The 16952-nt window shown below is 42.9% G+C and overlaps 1 protein-coding gene across 1 annotated transcript in view; it reads left to right on the forward strand.

Moving 5' to 3' along the window:
• Positions 1–16952, forward strand: part of PTP4A3 (protein tyrosine phosphatase 4A3) — a 197250-nt gene that overhangs the window by 48403 nt on the left and 131895 nt on the right. The window contains exon 2 of the mRNA XM_020994927.2: positions 12320–12464. The gene's annotated coding sequence lies outside the window, so the exon portion shown is untranslated. The remainder of the gene's footprint in view (positions 1–12319; positions 12465–16952) is intronic.

A 16952-nucleotide genomic window follows, 5' to 3' on the forward strand; every position in this document is an offset into this window, starting at 1 on the left:
CATAGTAGGCACCTAACAAATGCTTATTCCCTTTTCTCCCTCTCTTCCCCCCATCACATATCCTATTCCTATTAGATTGCAAGGTCTTTCAAGGCAGGGGCAATGACTTCATAGAAGTGTAAAATCAACAAGCTGGAATGATCTGGGAGGAACGGAATCCAGCATGCACCTGAATGAGGAGTCTTTCTGTCCCTGTATTCTCAAACAATGAACATCCAGCCTCTACTTGAAGACCTCCAGGAAATGAGGAATTCATGATTTCCTGAAGCAACCCATTCCATTTTTAGGCATCTCCTGTTGTTAGTCTTGTGTGACTTTTCCCTTTTAGTTCCAATTCTTTCTTGCTCTAATCTGACCTGTATCTGATCAGGAATCCCCTTTCCAACATCTCTAACAAGTCTTTAACTAGCCTCTGCTAGAATACTTGTAGTGACAGGGAGCTCACTACTTAATGGGCAGATCATTCAGCTTTCAGAAAGTCTATAAAGGAAATCACTGTCACGGGAGGCAACCTCTCTCCTTTCCCCTCTATAGCTGTCTAAGTAGATCAGTAATTTCTAGCCCCGAAGTATCTCAGTAGAGTCAGCTGCATGGAGCAGACACTTAATAAAAGTATTTTTGGGGATTGGGTTGTGATGGGACAGTAGATGCTCAATTAATGGTTGTTGAACGCACTAGAGAACCAGGGCCTGGTTTGAGAAATCTGCCTGTGATTGATTTTTTCTATTTTGGCTATCAGTTGATATTTGTCTTCCTTCTGTAGTTTGGGTGTGTGTGTGTGTGTGTGTGTGTGTGTGTGTGTGTGTGTGTGTGTATCTGTGTCTCACACACACTTTCAGCCTTTCCCTTTCCCGTGTTCCACCAGTGGTGTCAGTGAGATGACAAATCCCGCTGTACTTAAGCTCCCCTGTGCCCAGGCTGTGGTTTTGTTCTGAAGTCAGCCAGATGACAACCCTTGGCTCAGGCCCTAGACCTGGTATCCAGAAGTTCTGAGAAAATCAAGGAGTGATTTTTTTTCTGCCTGAGTTTGTTCATCTACTGTCTGATTTTTTTTTCCTTTTTAGAGCGACCTGACCCTGAGGGTAGGAGCCCTGAGCATAGCACTGACAGCCACATTTGTTTAGTTCCTGTGTGAAAAGGCCCTCGCAGCTCAGCTGCCAAGTCAGGAGAAAGTTCCCAGGCATCAGACTGTGTCTTGTAGTGAGTTGGAGCTGCTCTGGGGTCGATCCAGAAAAAGGCCAGGCCAGCCTATTCCTCCCTCTAACTATAATAATAGTTCCCATTTCCATGGCACTTTTGGATTTACAAAGTTCCCTCCTCATAATAGCTCTGGGAGATAGGCAGTGAAAAAGATTGTTGTCCCCATTTTACAATTTTGGAAACTGAGGCCCAGGATCACACAGCTCTAAGTGTCAGAGCTAGGACTTGACTTCAGTCTTTGGCCCTCATGCCAGTGTTCTTTCTCGGTGACGTGCTGCTTTCCCCAACTTAATGAACTTAGAAGCTCAATGCATCTGCTTCAAGATTTTACTGAAAGCTAATTCATTCAGTAATGTGTTGTAGATAAGATAGAAATGATGATTTTTCCCTATTGTAGATTATATCTCATAATGACATTGTACCATAGAGGCAGTTTGACATAGCTGGCCTCAGAGTGAGGAAAATTTGTGTTCAAATGATGTCCCAGGATTTGAGATTTACTAGCAGTGTGAATCTTGGCAAATCCCTTAGCTTCTCTGCATCTCAGTTTCACTTCCAAAAAATAGGGATAATTATGGTACCTGTCTCACAGGGTTGTAGTGAGGAATGAATGAAATAATACATGTAAAGCAGGGATTTGAAAACCTAAAGCACTACATAAATATCAGCTATTATTATCACTGATTTATAAATTAATATTCATGTTGGTTACCAGTACAAGCCTTTGAGGTGTTATTAAAAAGTCACATTCTGTCAATTTACAAAGATCTCCCCTTACAACTTTCCTGAAGGATAGGCAGTATATAAATATTATTCTTTGTTTAACAGAGAAAACTGAGATTCAGATGTAAAGTGACTTGACTGAAGTCATAAATACAGCTAATAAATGGTGGAGCCAAAATTTGAATCTAGGTTTCCTGATTACAAATCCAACATTATTTCTGCTATAGTGTTCTGCCTCCTATTATACAGATGAGGAAACTGAGGCTTAGAGGGTGTGAGTTAAATGTCTGTCAGTGACAGTGCCTGGGAACTGATTCAAAGTCCATTGCTCTGGATCATGTCTTGCTTTTCTCAGTGTAGGGGACTCCTTGCTAAACATGTTGTAAAATTTGTAGCCTGTTACCTACATTTTCACAGAACTTCAGGCTAGAAGGAACCCTGAAATGTTATCCTAGTTAAACCAGTGGCCAATGCAGGAATCTTCCATTTTTCTTTTTAATTAATTAATTAAAATTTTTTCAACACTTCCTTTTATAAGATTTTGAGTTCCAATTTTTTTTCCCTCCTTCCCCTCCCCACTCCCCAAGACAGCATACAATCTGATGTTGGATATATGTGTATAATTATATTAAACATTTCTGATTAGTCATGTTATGAAAGAGGAATCAGAAGAAAAGGGAAAAACCACAAGAAAGAAAAACAAACAAAAAAAGAAAGTAGTATGCTTCTGTCTCTATTCAGACTCTGCAATTCTTTCTCTGGCATTTTCTATCATGAGTCTTTTGGAATTGTTTTAGATCACTATTGTTGAGAAGGGCTAAGTTTATCAAAGTTGGTTATCACACAGTGTTGCTGTTACTGTGTACAGTATTCTGGTTCTACTCACTTCACTCAGCATCAGTTCATGTAAGTCCAGGTTTTTCTGAAGTGTGCCTGCTTATCATTTCTTACGGCACAATAGTATTCCATTACATTTGTATACCATAACTTGTTCAGCCATTCCCCAATTGATGGGCATCCCCTCAATTTCCAATTCTTTGCCACTACAGAAAGAGCTGCTATAAATATTTTTGTGCTTGTGGGTCCTTTACCCTTTTTATGATCTCTTTGGGATATAGACCTAGTAGTGGTATTTGTGGATCAAGGATTATGCACAGTTTTATATCCCATAGCTGTGTGAACTTGGGAAAACATGTAACTTCTAGCTGCATGTGAATGCCTGTAATCCTTGCTGTTAAGGGGAGGCTGAAGCTGGCAGATCTCTTGAGCTCCAGAGTTCCAAGCTACAGTGAGCTAAGCTGATCAATGTCCACACTGAGTTTGACATTAATATGATAAGCCCTGGAGATCAGGGGGCTAACAGGTTGCTGAAAGAGGGGAAAAGCAGCCCAAGTTGGATATGGAGCAAGTCAAAACTCCTGTGACTACTAGAGTGGGATTGGGTCTGTGAGTAGCTCCTGTACTTCCAGTCTGGGCAAGATAGGGAGACTTAAAAAAATCATTTAACTTCCAGAACCCTTTTAAAATGCTGAAGAAAAAAACAGAGCTATTGTTAAAATACTCAGAAAACCCTTGAGTTTCATTCTGGTTTTTTTTTTTGGGGGGGAGGTAAAACTAGGAGCAGTGGGTGGAATTGTTAAAAAGGAGGATTTGAGCATGATATAAGGAAAAACTTGTTAATAATTAGAGTTATCTAAAAAACATGATGGTTTGCTTTAGGAAATAGCCAGTTCACCCCCACTTGGAGCTCTTCAAGCAAAGTCCTGTATTGGATGGCCACTTGGTGCATATGGTGTAGACAGGATTCCTGTCCAGGCATAGATTGGACAAGACGGTCTCTGAGATTTCAACCCTGAGATGTTCTCACAGGTTTTCAACACCTTGAAACACTGAGATTCTGTGATAGGGTGTTGGTTACAAATGAGGTTTTCTGATTGTGGGTAGCAGAGGTCTCTTTGTCTCTGACTGGTTCAGGACCACAGACAGCGACTGGTTTTGCCCCCAGTGACCTAGAGTCCAATTCTCATCACTTTCCCTGCCCTTTCTTGGCTCTCTTCACCTCCCACTGAACCCTTGTTCTGATATACAAAATGCTATCCCATCTGGTCCCTCACTTTATTGGGGAATGGGAAGGCAGCCAATCTCTGACTCCTGCTCTTCCTTCTCATCCCTTTTTCAAACCCATGATGACCTTGTATCCAGTTCTCACCCTCTTCTTTGCTCCATGGTTGGTCTTACTGAGGCTGGTGAAGCCATGTTCTGGCTTAGGTTGAAGACCTTAAATGAACTAATAATCCTAAAGGGAAAGCCTGTTGCCTCTGACCCAATTCCTTTCCTGATCCTCTTCTCTCTCACTGCCCACCCCCAACCCCCAGTCACATAGGATTCTCCCTTAGGGAGTGTATAGCCTTTCCTGATTCTCATCCTCTTTTCATCTGAGGCAGATTCTTCAAGCAGTCCCCTGCCTTCTGGAACTCATCTCATCCTTCCTTCTCTCCACGTGTGGTTCGGTCGCATTTAATTGAGTTCAGCAAATGTTTGAGTCATGATGACATGGTGGGCATAGTGAGTGCTGGGCTTGAAGTCAGAAAAACTTGGGTTCCAGTCATGCCTATGACACTTACTATGTGACTATAGGCAGATTGCTTAATCTCTCTGAGGCTCAGTTGCTTTATTTGTAGAATGTGGAGGTTGGATTACATGTACCCTCCACGCCCAGCTGCTATTGCCTTAGCTCTCTGGTTACTTTGTATCTACTCCATATAGGTCTTGTATATATTTGTTATCTCCCACATTAGAATGTAACCTTCTTGAGAGAAGGGACTGTTTTTGCTCTTTTCTCTAAACTGTCTCCCTTTATCCCATTGCCTGACACATAGTAAGCTTATAATCAATGCTTGTTGATTGAATAATTGATTGATGGCCTTTATGGGCCTTTCCAGCTCCAGATCTACAGGCACCTCCCACATGCTTAACAATGAGGCCAGACACTTGGTGCTGGGATACAAAAATGAAAAGCTGATATCTGATGTCCTGCACTTAAGGAGGTGATGACAGAGAAACATCATGGTATAGTAGAAAGAGAACCAGATATGAAGTCAGGAGACCTAGCTCCAAGTCCTTGTGCTCAGAGTAATTCTCAGGCAAGTCACTTCTCCTCTTCAAGCCTCAGTTTTCTCATTTGTAAAATAGGATAAGACACTCCTTGCTTTACAGAGTTGTTTTCATTATAGTTTAATAATGTGGATAGTGTGTGTGTGTGTGCGCGCGTGCCCACGCATATAAATGTGCACAGATAAATGTGTTGTGAGGCAGAATGAAATAAGTGTAAAGGAAGTGGCTAGATAAAGTATCCTGAGAATTTAAGAGGGAGAGATCCCTTCAAAAGGAAGAGGTGAATCATAGAATCTCAGATTGGAAGGGACCAGTAGGTCATCCACCTATAGAAGGTCCATACCTGAACAGGAACTCCTTCTTACCATAGTCTGAAGAAGTAGACATATTCAGCCTCAATTTTAAAACCTTCAGGAAAGAAAAGCCTCTCTCTCCCTCTCCTTTTCCCTCCCTCTCCCTCTCCTTTTCCCTCCCTCCTTCCCTCCCTCTGCCCTCCGCTCCCCTTCCTGAGATACCCTGTTGAACTTTTGGACAGTTCTAATCATTAGTCAGCAAGCATATATGAAGGGTTTACTGTGGGTCAAGCACTGTACCTGTTAGGACATTTATTCTCAGATGCAGCCTCACTCTGACTCTGTACTACTTTTTCATTGGTCCTGGTTTTTCCTTCTGGGACCAAACAGAACAAATCTGATCCACCTTAATTATGTCAGCCCTTCAGGTACTTAAAAAATGTTATCATGGCCTTTCCCCTAAGTTTTCTCTTCCCCAGGATAAATATCCCTAATCCTTCAGCAGATCTTCTTGTGTGTTCTTAGCCATCCTAGTCATCCTCCTAGAGATGCTCCATCTTGTCAAGTTTTTAAAAAAATGTAACTCTCAGAACTGAACAAAATACTGTCTGTGTGGGTGGGACTGTCACATTTGTCCAGATGCTGTGAATCTCTTGGTGCAGCCTCAGGTCCCATTGGATTTGGGGGCCATCTGTGTCACACTGAGTTTTTACTATATTAAATCTCAGCTGTTTCCTCCACAGATTGTTGTCTAGCTATATCTCTCCCATTACATACTTGGGCAGTTGAATTTTTGAACTTTGTGGGTTCTGATCCTGTGTGGGACTTTACATTTATTCCCGTCAAATTTCATTTGTTTATATTTGTTCTGTTGAAGCCTATCATTTTATGGGTAAGGAAACAGGCCCAGAGGGAGGGAAAGTGACTTGTCAAAGCTCATGGTAGGAGGAGGAATAGGAGGAGGAAGAAGAGGAGAAGGAAGAAAAGGAGAAGGACTCATCATGGCAGTAGTGTTAATGGTGATCCTCTTATGTCATAATTTATGGCATGATAAATAGCTTGCATTTGCATAAGATTTATAAAGGTTATTTAAGGTTTACTGAATGGTGTACATTTGTTATCTCATCGGTACTCAATAACTGTGTGAGTAATTGATGCTATTATCCCCATCTAACAAATGAGGCAAACAGGTGAAGTAACTTGCCCAGAATCACATAGCTAATAAGTGTCTGAGGCTGGATTTGAACTCAGGCCTTCCTGATTCTAAGACAATTGCACCAGTAAATCTTCCTTATGATCTTGTGACCTTCACCCTCATGATCACCTTTAATCTCTCAATCTTATCAATGCCCTTTATAAAACATGACATCATATTGAACATAATTCTCCATGTGAGGTCTGACCAAATAAGAAGAGAGTGGGACTATCACCTCCCTAGTACTGGACACTCTGGCTCTTAATCCAGCCTAAGGTCACATTATTTTGGACTGTCAGTGTCATCTGCTGACATATTGAGGCCCCTAACTTCTCCAGATCCTCCTTGTGAGTAGGCCTTGTTTCATTCTATGTCCTTATATCCTCCGGGCCTAGTGTAGTGACTGTATCTAGAGCAGGCACATAGTAGGTACTTAATAAATGATTGTTGATTTAACTTCTTCAGACTTCTTTCTAGTGATACCTTTTTCATTTTTTAATTCTGAAGTTGATTTTTTGGACTATCCTGATGTTCTAGTCTGTCAGATTCTTTTTGAATCCTAAATCTGCCATTCAAGTGCTAGCTACCCTTCTCAGCTTTATGTCACCTGCAAATTTTATAAACATGCCATTGATGGCATTGTACAAGCTATTGATTTAAAAAAAAAAAAACAAACAACTGTAAACCCGATGAGACCAAGCACAGATCCTAGGGACATTCCACTGGAAACTTCCTTCCAAGTTGACGTGGAGCCATTAATGACTACTCTTTGGGTCTGCCCATTTAACCAGTTTCGAAAATTCCTTACTGACTAACCTATGCCCTAAAGTTCTCCACCTTTCCCCACAAAAATAGCATGAGATTTTATCAACCGCTTTGCTAAAATTTGAGTGAACCTTATTTGTAGCATTTCTTATGTCCACTAGCCTAGTAATCCTGTCAAAAAAGAAAATAAAGTAAGTCTAGCTTGACCTGTTCTTAAAGAAGCCAGTCTGGGATCACTGTTCTCTTTTCTAGACTTTCACTAACTATTCCTTTATTATTATTTTCAAGAATTGTGACAGAGATAGAAATTAAGCTCACTCGATGATAGTTCACAGATATTCTTCTTCTCTACCTCTCCCACCTCAATGAGGGTGGTGAAGTGGTATTTGCCTCCTTGCCATAGGAGGTCTAGTGAATCCTCTGTTTTACTGATATTTTGTGTGTTAGTTTATAGCCATCTGAAGTAAAGGATTTTATTGCCTGCTCCTTTCTTGTATTTTGTGTGCTGTGAATTTCTGGATGTTTCTGTGGCTAATCTTCTTTGATATTATAGCTACTTCTTGGGTTAATCAGCTTTCTGGATATATTTATAGGCAGTTTTCTCCCAGTTTCTTCCTTTTCAGTTTATGGTTCTTTTCGTTTGTGTGATTTATAAGACTCCATGCAAATATATTCTTACAAACCCTTGTTAGGTATCAGGAGGGTGTTGTTTGTTTCTATGTTTTAAGCTGCCTTTCAGGGGTCAGATGCCCCAACTGTTTGATTTCCCAAATCTGCATTTCTTTTCAGCAGATCTGGGAAGCAGAGATGTAAACATCCCTTGTTCTCCTAAGAACATTACCTCCTTGCCCTAGACTTTATGATCTGTAGCAGCGTTTTCTAGCTCTTTATGGAACAATTACTGACATCCACGTAAGTCACCAGAATTTGACAAGCCTTGAGAAGCCCTGTGTAACTTCTTAGATCCTTGTGCTCCACGAATTATGAGATTTCAAGCCTCTTAAGTGTCAGTCTCTATGCATTGGGGCAATGAGTAGAGTGCCTTTCCTGGAGGATCCTTTAAACCACCTCAGTCTCTTCGGACTCTAATCACTACCTTATTCTGTCTCAGGCATCAGAAGTTATAGACAGTGAGGGCCCACATCTGTGGGCTCAGTGCTGTCATCACAGGTCCTTCGATGGTGGGTACCCCTGATTAACTACTCATGCTCCGTTCCTCTGCTCAGCTGCCAAAGGGATCTTACTAATTTGCAGGTCTGACCATGTCTCTCTCTTTACTCAGTAAATTTTGGGGCCTCTTTTTATAACCTCTAGGATCAAATATAAAATCTTTTGTTTGGCTTTTAAAGCCCTTCATAACTTGGATCCCTCCTGCTTTTCCAGTCTTCTTACACCTTACTCCTCTCCAATACTCTACAATTCAGTGACTCTGATCTCCTTGATGTTCCATACACAAGACACTCCATCTTCTGACTGTGCATTTTCTTTCTTTTTTTGGCAGGGGTGGGGGGGTGGGGTACCCAATTTATTATTATTTTTTTTTCTGACTGTGCATTTTCATTGGCTGTCCATTGTGCCTGGAATGCATTCTCTCCTTGTCTCCACCTCCTCAATTGCTTCAGGTCTCAGCCAGAATCCCATCCTCTTCAAGAAGCTTTTGCTGGGCCTCCTTCATGCTACTACCCTCCTCTGTGATTATTTCCAATTTATCCTGCATGTATATCTTGTTTGTACATTTTTATTTGCATGTTGTTTCTCCTATTAGTCTGTGAGCTCCATGAGAACAGGGACCATTTATACTCCTTTTTGGGCCCCCAGTCTTTGGCTCATAGTAAATACTTACTAAAAGCTTATTGACTTATTGACTTGACTATGAAAGACCAATTCTCAGCTTTTGCTCCCCTTTCATCCTCTTGCTTCAGCATCTATATCAGTTGAATCTGCTTGAAAAATCCTCTCCTCCTTCTACTTATCCTCTCATCTCTATCCTTCTCCACAGTCTTTCATTGTCTGCTCTCTAGAATCCTTGATCTGTGAACAATCCTAGATTTCTTCACTTTACACTCTTTCTGTTTTCATGTCTTGTTGGGAACCAGGCTCTCCCTTGATAACATTACATTCCTGGCCACCTAGTACTGAGTGCTCTTCTCTTATCCCTTCCCTACCCAAGCACTGGGACAAGAGGGAGAGCTATTCCTGATTCCTCATTCTCACTTCTCTGAGTGTCCCTTTGCCACCATTATCTAGCAGCCCCTTCTCCGTGGAAGTTTTTTTGATCTGTCTTTCTCACCCAGTCCTACTCCCTGTCACTATCACATACCTATCTCTAGGTCATGCTGCTTCTTTTCTTAAGGAGCTCAGTACCTGACTCAGTCTTCTGTCTTTTTTAATCCTGACCCTCAGACTTGGACACTTCAGTGTACATGTCAACATTCTCTTGGACACTGTGGCTTCCCAGTTCATCAGCTTCCTTAACTCCCATGCTTTATTCTTCCCTTTACCTCAGCTACATGCATGGATAGATATCCCCATGGTCTGCCCATTGCCCATAACTTTTCACTCTCCATGATCCACATCTTTGAAAGTCTTCTCTCAAACCTTTCAGTCTTTCCTTCTGCCTTATTCTTCTTAAAGCCACACTTTGTTCTCCTGATGGCCTCCATTGCCACTCCCTTTCCTTGCTCTCCCAGTTCATTGCCCCAGCTCTGTTCTCTCTTCCTTCCTTTCATAGTTTTGAATGGTTTGATCATCTCTTATCAGAGATCCTTGAATCCTTTGCTTCCTAATCCTGTCTTCAGTCACATGTGTAACTTGCTCCTACTATCTGCCTTTGTTATACCCACACATGCTGCTGCTGAATATTCCAGGAGAAAGCCCACAACCATTCCAGATAGTTCCACTCAAAATGTTTGCTACCTGATCTCCATTGGGTCCTCACTGCTGTGATGAAATCCTTTTATTCTTCACCAGTGGTCTCTTACTCACACTTCCCACAGCAAGTGTTTCAAACCTTCATTCTCCCAATGCCTCCTACACCCCCACTGCCCTTCTCTTTCAGCAGATGAGCTTGCTTCCTACTTTACTGAGAAAATAGAGGCCATCCATCACGAGCTCCCTCTTCTCTCCCACTCCACATCACAAAAGCCTTCTTCATTTATCCTCTGTTCTTTCCTTGGCTTTCCTTTCTTGCTGCAGAGGTGGGTCTGTTCCTTGCCAAGGCTGACTCTTTCGCTCATGCTCTTGAATCTCTTCCTTCTAGTCTCCTCTGGGAGCTTGCTTTCTTTAATGATTTCTTCCTTTCCTCTTCATTTTCTCCCCATCTACTTAGTAATATTAGCTAGCATTGATGCAGCACTTTAGCTTTTATGAGACTATACACATACACACACACACACACACACACATCTTTATCCTCAATACAACTCAGTGAGGCAATTATTATCCCGGTTTTACAGATGAGGAAGTAAATTGTTCAGGGTCAGACAGTAAGTGTCTGAGGCAGGATTCAAACTCAGGTCTTCTTGATTCACACCTAGTTCCCTTTCCTTCCAACCCTGACACTCGAGTTCCAATTAGACAGCAATACAAGACTGTAGAGAATCAAGTGTTTAAAGTGTCTGATACAGACTAACTAGTCTGTGCTTTGGATAATCAGGGAGGGAAAGATGAATACAGGTTAAGGTGGTCTGGAAGAATGAACAGACTCACAGAATCTCAAAGCTGAGATCATCCGGTGCTACCTCTATGTGAAGTGGAAATTCTCTGTACAGCATCCTCGACCGGAGGCCCTCTGGTCTCTACTTGAAGACCTCTGTGGAGTAAGCTCACTTTTCTCTCCCTTTCTGTGTGAGTCAGTGTGGTACAGTGGCTAGAATACCCGAACTTGAAGTCAGGAACACTTGTGTTCTAATCCTGCCTCAGACACTAGCTAGCTCTGTGACCCTGGGCAAGTCACTTAACATCTCTGTATCTCAGTTACCTCATCTGTAGAATGAAGCAGTTAGACCCAAGGTTCCTTCTGCCTCAAAATCTGTGATCCCAAGGTAGCCCATTCTGCTTTCTAATAACTCTAATTGTTGGGAATTTCTTCTTTCGGTGATCTGAACAAAGTCTTTCTTATATTACCCACCATTGCTCCCTCCTCTCCTACTCTCTGGGGCTAAGCAGAACAAGAGGATAAATGAAGAGGCTTTTGAGATGTGGAGTGAGGAAGAAGAAGGAGATCATGGCGGATGGCCCTCTTCCACATGGCAACCCTTGCATAAAGATAGCTATCATACATCCCATGGACTTTCTCTTCTCTGTCAATCACTCAGTCCGCAAGCATTTCTGGAGTACCTACTGTGTGCCAAGAAGTCCTACTCAGTACTGGGGAAATTCCTTGTCACTGAGGAGTTTATATCCTAGGCTAAACATCCCTTGTTTCTTCAGCCATTTCTTCTATGGCATAGTCTCAAGTCTTCTCATTGTCTTTTTGTGAAGGAGAGGAGTTGTGAACTTGCCTCACTAGGCAGGGCGGGAGGGAGGACCAGGTGTATCAAGTCTGGTACCCAGACTGTTTCCTGTCAGGTGTCGATTGGGCTTGATGACTCCTGAAGTCTCTCCCAGCATTTTGATTCTATAATTCTGTGGGCAGGCATTCTAAGCCAGGGATTTGGCATCAGAAACCCCCTTGGCTTTGGGAAACCTCATCTTGGCCCTTCTTCCAGCGTCTCCTTGTCCCCTCTCCTCTCCACCCTTCTTTCTAGGAGAACCAGAAATCCTATTTGTGAATCAGCATTTTTCTCCTCCCACACAGGCCTTCCCCTCAACTCCCCAGTCCATCCCAGCCACCCGTGTGGTGGAGGAGGTGTATAGGGAGGACTCTCTACTGCAACTGGGACAATACCATCCTCTGGAAGACACCCAGTATCCCCCTTGTCCTGGGGTGGTTGTGTCAGCAGCACTAGTCCTCTGTCCTTGGTATTACCCCTGTGGGTCCCAGCCAACCAGCTTGAGCTCTGCTTTATCGCTTTCTCCTCTCTCTTAGATCCACAACATGGGCCAAGTCTGAAAGCCACAGGCCAGAGGAGGAAGACACCAAGTGCTGACTGGGCACGGTGGAGAATTGGGGATGTGGAGGCTGAGGCCAACAGGCTGCGTTATCCCTGCAGGGGCCAGGGTTCCCCGCTGAGGTACGTGCAGAGGGGAGCTCATCTTCTCTTTATTGTCCTCCTGTTTCCATACCATTGCTCTTATTTGGGGAGATACCTATTGAACTGAAACAAGGCTGTCCAGACAGAGCATGACTGGTGTGAACTTAACGCCAGTCCTGGGTGGCCTGGGAGGTTTGGATGTGGCAGGCTTCACATCTGTATACACAGAATGTCAGAGCTAAAGGGGATCTTGGAACATAGACTGTCAGAGCTGGAAGGGGGAACCTTAGAGACCCATCTGGCCCAACCGTCACTTCACCGTGGAGGAGGCTGGAGCCCAGAGAGAGAAGAGACTTGCTCATCCATGGCTGTGCGTCAATTCAGTGGCATAGTGCCCAGGACAGCACTTTTTGCCTTACATCAGGCTTTTATATCAAGGCATTGTTAAGTAATATGAGAGGGAGAAAGGTATAATTTTGAATTCATTTCTAAGATCTTCACTGTCTTTAATCAGTATCTGGTTGTAGGATACATTAGTTGCAAGTTACTGTGGAATAACACAGAAAGGCAGCTTCCTGTGGTGGAAGGAATGCAGACTTTAGATTCTGAAGGGCTAGGCTGGAATCCTGCATTTCCAATTTGCTGCTGGTGTGACCTTGGTTAATTTACTTATGACAGGTTTCTGAAGCTGAGTTTGATCATCTATAAAATGAGTGCACTGGGCCAGAGTGACTGGGTAAGATCCCTTTAAGCTGTAAAGCTTGTGGCCTTATTATTAATAGAGCTTAAATTAACTATTAAATGTGAGGAAGAAGATCCCAGGATCTTAGATCTGCAGCCACCAGAGACCTCTGGACCTCATCTAATTCAACCCTTTCATTTTATACATGAAGAGACTAAGAAAGGCCCTGATTGGACAATGACTTCGCGAAGGTCACATAGGCAGGCAACAAGTGTTTGTTAGGTGCTTGCTATGTGCCAGCCCTTGTGCTAAGTATGGGGACCTTTCCTCCCCTCGAGGGACTGGCATTCTAATAGGAGAGAAAATACACAAACCACCAAATGCATCCAAGATATATACAATATATATATATATACAGTAAATGGGAGGTAATCTCAGAGGGACGGTGCCAAGGCAGCTAGGTGATGCAATGGATAGAGCGCTGGGCTCGGAGTTTGGAAGCCCTGAGTTCAGATGTGACCTTAGACACTTACTAGCTGTGTGACATTGGGCAAGTCACTTGAACTTTGTTCAGCTTGGTTTCTTCGTCTGTAAAATGGGGACAATAACAGCACTTTTCTCCCAGTGTTGTTGTGAAGATCAATTGAGATAATATTTGTAAAGCACTTAGCACAGTGCTTGGCATATATTAGGTACTTAATAAATGCATATTTCCTTCCTTCTCTCACACTAATCACACTCTGTCTTCCTCCCTCCTTCCCCTTCTCCTTCATTTCCAGAGCACCTACTTTGAGTTTGGGACTGGGGAACATAATATTAAATCATCCTTGCCCTCATGGAGTTGATAGTCTAACGGGCACAGATCAGTATAATGCCAGTTAGTATGTCATAATGGGTGATTGAAGGGCATAGAGCCAATTCACCTGAGCCAGGATATCAAGGGAGACTTCATAAACACAATTCCTTTGAAGTAGATCTTAGGATGATTTGAATGGGTGAAGATAGAAGGGGGAGGGTCTTCTAGACCCAGGGAAGGGCATGATTCAGTGTGTAAATTGCATAGGACATGGTCTGGGGATGTCAGGTCAGCCCTTTCAGCCACTTTTCCCCCAGCAAACATTTTGGAAGGAATAAATCTAAAAAGGTGGGTTGGGGGCTAGATTGTGGTAAGCCTTGAGGACCTTATTCTTTAGGCATTGGATAGCCATGGCAGATTCATGAGCAGGAATTGGCTATCATTGTAGTCATGAATCTTTCAGAGTGTGTGAATATGTATGTCATGTTGCATTTACCTTTGAGGCGGGGCTGTGATTCCTTAATGACCCCACCTCCGACCTTGAGTTTTCTTTTTTTTTCTCCTCCAGTCTCTCTACATGATTCTGCTAGTGAAGGCAGCTACTGCCTTTGTAAACATAAATATGAACAACTCTTGCCTCCTGGATATTCTGGGTGTGGTTTGTGCTCCAAGGAATGAGACTGTAGATGGTTTGGGGAAACTTCGTGGAATCTTAGAAACAGAGTCTCAGAATTTAATGGTATCAGATTATAATCATAGAATCATAGGAATCTCTGAATCATAGTCAAAAGAATGGAATCAGAGTTGGAAGGGGCCCCTGACATCTCCAGTTCCCATTTCACACTTGGTACTTGGAGGAGCAGCTATAATGGGTGGGTGGGAGACAGAGACAAAGAGACAGAAAGGGAGACACCAAGACAGAGACAAAGACAGAGAGAGATATAGAACAGCTATAGAACAAACACAATGAAGAGAGCCTTGAAAGCTCAACCCTCAGCAATGTGGGTAATCCAGGTAGTTACCAGATAATCCAACTGGTTAAAGTCCTTTTCTCTCCCTTCTTCCCTTCCCCCCAAACTCCACCTCCTACTCTAGCCCTATCAAATGTTGTTCAATTGTTTTTCAGTCATGCATGACTCTTCATGACTCCATTTGGGATTTTCTTGGCAAAGATACTGAAGTGATTTGCCATTTCCTTCTCCAATTCATTTTCCAGAAGAGGAAACTGAGGCAAACAGGGTTAAGTGACTTGCCCAGGGTCACACAGCTAGTAAATGTCTGAGGCCAGTTTTGAACTCAGGAAGATGAGTCTTCCTGACTCCAGGCCCAACACTCTATCTACTGTGCCACCAGCCCTAGCCATCAAATGATGGGGAGTAATTTTACCTGGGATGGCGGAGGGATGAACCACTGTCTTTTTCTATATATATACCTGCCACACTGGGGGTGTGTTAAATTTGGAGATAGTACATGGGTTCAAATTCCGACTCTTTCTCTGTGACTGTTGTTATTTGTTATCTATTATCTGTGACTCTGGTCAAGACACTTAACTTGCCTGGCCCTAGTGATAGGAGTAGATGATCTCTAAGGTCCCTTCCGGCTCTAGGTCTATGATTCTCTGTGTTGTGTGCACACACCTGCACATGTCTATATGCAGTCAGCTGTTCAGTCCTGTGTATGCATGTATGTGCGTGTGGAATATTCCCACGTGCACACATTATAAGAATAACAAATATTCCTATAGCACTTTAAGTCTTGTAAAGTGATCAGCTAGGTGGTGCATTGGATAAAGTGCGGGGCCTGGGGTCAGGAAGACTCCTTGTCATGAGTTCAGAACTGGCCTCAGACACTTATTAGCTATGTGACCCTGAGCAAGTCACAGTTTCCTCATCTTGAAAATGAGCTGGAGAAGGAAATGGCAAACCGTTCCAGTATCTCTGCCAAAGAAAATCCTAAATGGGGTCATGAAGAATCAGAAATGACTGAACAAAGCACTTTTATAAAATCAACATCTTTCTTGGTTCTTGGACTAATTGTCTTCTGCTCAGTCTTCCTTGCTGTATTAACATCTATTCCCTTCCTCTTAGCTATGTGTGTTCCCCATGGCTCTGCCCCAGACTCCTTTTTCTTCCTTTTCCACCTTCTTCCTTGGATCCATCCTTACCGCCTATCATTTCTGTGTCTATGACACCTTGCTGCCCTAGTCACCCTCCTGAGCTCCATTCCTGGGTCACCAAGCTGCCTATTGAAAATTTACAATTGGATACCCTGTTGATCTCAAACTCATTATGTTCAAAACTAAACTCATTATCTTTCTTCTCGAGCCCACCCTTCTTCTGAACTTCCTTGATTCTGTCAAGGGGACATCACCATCCTTCAAGACATTGAGGTTTATCCATTCTGGGGCTTCACCTCCTCGCTCTCCCTCCCCTGATGTATTCAGTCGGTGGCCAAGCCTTGTCAGAGATTCCTTCAAAGTAATGCTCATCTCTGTCCTTATCTTTGCTCACCTAGCCGCCCCCCTACTTTAAATCCTTCTCACCTCACCAGCATTATTGCAGTAACCTTCTAATTGATCTCCTTCTATCAGGTTTCTTCCTTCTCCAGGCCTTCATCCCCCCCAGTTACGAAAAGAATGTTCTGGAAATTCAGGTGTGATACTGTCACTTTCCTGCCCACTATACTATAGGAGCCCTCTGTTCCCTCTCGGATCATTTAGAAGCTCCTTTGTTGGACATTTGGAACTTTTTCACAACCTACATTTCCAGCCTTCTTATGCATTGCTTCCCCTCATGGCCTTTCAAGTCTAGCTGGACTGGTCTTCTCACACATGACACTCCATCTCCTGCATTCTTGCAGAGAAGATTTCAACTTGAGCAATATTGACCTATGAACACATTTACTGTGTTTGTTGCACATATGTATATGTTTGTGTCTTCTATGTTTATGTACATATGTCTGTGCATCAAATGTGGGCAGATGTATCTGCCTGTATATGCACATCACTCTAGCTAGGTACGTGGGTATGTGTATTGGTACATTTTTGTGC

This window comes from Phascolarctos cinereus, unplaced genomic scaffold, assembly GCF_003287225.1.
Source record: "Phascolarctos cinereus isolate Bilbo 61053 unplaced genomic scaffold, phaCin_HiC Scaffold_4;HRSCAF=312, whole genome shotgun sequence".
NCBI lineage: Eukaryota > Metazoa > Chordata > Mammalia > Diprotodontia > Phascolarctidae > Phascolarctos > Phascolarctos cinereus.